Source organism: Arachis ipaensis, chromosome B4 (genome assembly GCF_059453495.1).
Source record: "Arachis ipaensis isolate K30076 ecotype BB chromosome B4, ASM5945349v1, whole genome shotgun sequence".
NCBI lineage: Eukaryota > Viridiplantae > Streptophyta > Magnoliopsida > Fabales > Fabaceae > Arachis > Arachis ipaensis.
In genome coordinates this window covers 118,897,796-118,900,708 of record NC_142439.1, presented here as the reverse complement: position 1 = coordinate 118,900,708, position 2,913 = coordinate 118,897,796, and the positions used below count along the sequence as shown (strand labels likewise).

At 31.9% G+C, this 2,913-nt stretch overlaps 1 non-coding gene across 1 annotated transcript; it reads left to right on the top strand.

Annotated features, from left to right (window-relative positions):
* Positions 1 to 301: 301 nt before the first annotated feature.
* On the top strand, positions 302 to 405 carry LOC148568947 (small nucleolar RNA R71). Its single transcript, XR_015882367.1, has one exon. It is a non-coding gene; the product is annotated as a small nucleolar RNA R71 (small nucleolar RNA).
* The last annotated feature ends 2,508 nt before the right edge of the window (positions 406 to 2,913 follow it).

Here is a 2,913-nt window from a genome sequence, read left to right as displayed (position 1 = left end):
CAATCCATTCAGACTCTGAGAAATCATATTGACTTGCTGAGTCAATATTTTATTCTGAGCCAATATGGCATTCAGAGTATCAATTTCAAGAACTCCCTTCGTCTGAGGCATCCCATTACTCACAGGATTCCTTTCAGAAGTGTACATGAACTGGTTATTTGCAACCATGTCAATGAGTTCCTGAGCTTCTGCAGGCATTTTCTTTAGGTGAATGGATCCACCTGCAGAATGGTCTAGTGACATCTTTGATAATTCAGACAGACCATCATAGAATATATCCAGGATGGTCCATTCTGAAAGCATGTCAGAATGACACTTTTTGGTCAGTTCCTTGTATCTCTCCCAAGCTTTATAGAGGGATTCACCTTCTTTCTATTTGAAGGTTTGAACATCCACTCTAAGCTTGCTAAGCTTTTGAGGAGGAAAGAACTTGGCTAAGAAAGCCGTGACCAGCTTATCCCAAGAGTTCAGGCTATCCTTAGGTTGAGAGTCCAACCATATTCTAGCTCTGTCTCTTACAGCAAACGGGAAAAGCATAAGCCTGTAGACCTCGGGACCAACCCCATTGGTCTTAACAGTATCACAGATCTGCAAGAATTCAGTTAAGAACTGAAAAGGATCTTCTGATGGAAGTCCATGAAACTTGCAGTTCTGTTGCATCAGAGATACTAGTTGAGGTTTAAGCTCAAAATTGTTTGCTCCAATGGCAGGGATTGAGATGCTTCTTCCATGTAAGTTGGAATTTGGTGCAGTAATGTCACCAAGCATCTTCCTTGCATTGTTATTATTTTCGGTCATGTCTTCTTCTTTTTCGAAAATTTCTGTCAGATTTTCTCTAGAGAGTTATGCTTTAGCTTTCCTTAGCTTCCTCTTCAGAGTCCTTTCAGGTTCAGGATCAGCTTCAACAAGAATGTTCTTATCCTTGTTCCTGCTCATATGAAAAAAGAAGAAAACAGAAAAGAAAATATGGAATCCTCTATGTCACAGTATAGAGATTCCTTTATGTGAGTAGAAGAAGAAAAGAAGTTCGAACACAGAAAGAGGTAGAGGGTTCGAATTTTCAAGAAGAAGAGAAGTGTTAGTAGATAAATAAATAATTAGAAGGAGGTGAGGAAGAAGAATTTTCGAAAATCATTGAAAAGAAAAGAAAAAATATTTTTGTTTTTATTTTATTTATTAATTAGTATTCGAAAAAGTTAGAAGAAGCAATTAATTCATTAAAAAGATTTTTTTTGAAAAAGAAGGAGGTGATTTTTGAAAATTAGGAGAGAGGAAAGTAGTTAGGTGGTTTTGAAAAAGATAAAAATCAAACAAAAAGATAGGATTAATTGGAAAAGATTTGAAAATCAATTTTGAAAAGATAAGAGGTTAGAAAAGATTTTGAAATTGATTTTGAAAAAGATGTGATTGAAACTTATTTTGAAAAAAAGATTTGAAGAAGAAATTTAAAAAGATTTGATTTTTAAAATTAAAGTTAATTACTTGACTAACAAAAAACTAAAAAGATATGATCCTAGAGTTTAAAGATTGAACCTTTCTTACTAGGCAAGTAACAAACTAAAAATTTTTTGAATCAATCACATTAATTGTTAGCATTAATTTTGAAAATATGAAATAAAAATAAGAAAAAGATTTTTGAAATTTTTGAAAATTATGAAAGAAAAATGAAAAAGATTTGAAATTTGAAAAAGATTTGAAAAAGATAGAGTTTTTAAAATGAAAATTTAATTTGACTCATAAGAAACAACTAGATTTTAAAAATTTTTGAAAAATTCAACTCAAATTTTCGAAAATTTATGAGTGACAAATGGAAAATATATTTTTTTATTTTTGAATTTTAATGATGAGAGAGAAAAACATCAAAAAGACTCGATGCATGAAAATTTTGGATCAAAACAAATGATGCATGCAAGAACACTATGAATGTCAAGATGAACACCAAGAACACTTTGAAGATCAAGATGAACATCAACAACTTATTTTTGAAAAAATTTCAAGAAAAGAAAACATGCAAGACACCAAACTTAGAAATTTTTAATTTTTAGACACTAACAAATTGAAAATGCATATGAAAAACAAGAAACGATGCAAAACATGAAAATGCAAAGATCAAACAAGGAAATTCATCAAGAACAACTTGAAGATCATGAAGAATGCAATGCATGAATTTTCGAAAATGCAAGAAAGAGATAAACATGCAATTGACACCAAACTTATGACTTGACACTAGACTCAAACAAGGAACATCAATTTTTTTTTTTGTTTTTATGATTTTATAATTTTTTTGTATTTTTTTTCTTTTTTTTTTTTTGGCTTTTATGATTTTATTAATTTTTTTGGTATTTTTCGAAAATTAATTGGAAAAGAAAGATAAGGCTTTCAAAATTTTTAATAGGAATTCCAGGAATCTTGCAATGTTAGTCTAAAACTCCAGTCCAGGAATTAGACATGGCTCACTAGCCAGCCAAGCTTTCAGTGAAAGCTCCGGTCCAAAACACTTGACATGGCCAATGGCCAGCCAAGCTTTAGCAGATACAAATCAGACATACAACAGCTGATACTTCATTCAACTTGCTTCTATGCTGATGAGTGGAAGCCTCGGTCCAAAAGAGTTAGACATGGCTTTACAGCCAGCCAGGCTTCAACATGTTTCATGAAACTCTAGAATTCATTCTTAAAAATTCTGAAGAACATAGAATAATTTATTTTTTTTGAAAATTTTTCGAAAATAAAAAGCTTTTTTTAAAAAAAAATAAAATAAAATTACCTAATCTGAGCAACAAGAAGAACCGTCAGTTGTCCGAACTCGAACAATCCCCGGCAACGGCGCCAGAAACTTGGTGCACGAAATTGTGATCTCAATGGCGCCAACAACTTGGTACGCACAATCGTAATCTCAATTCTTTGTCACAA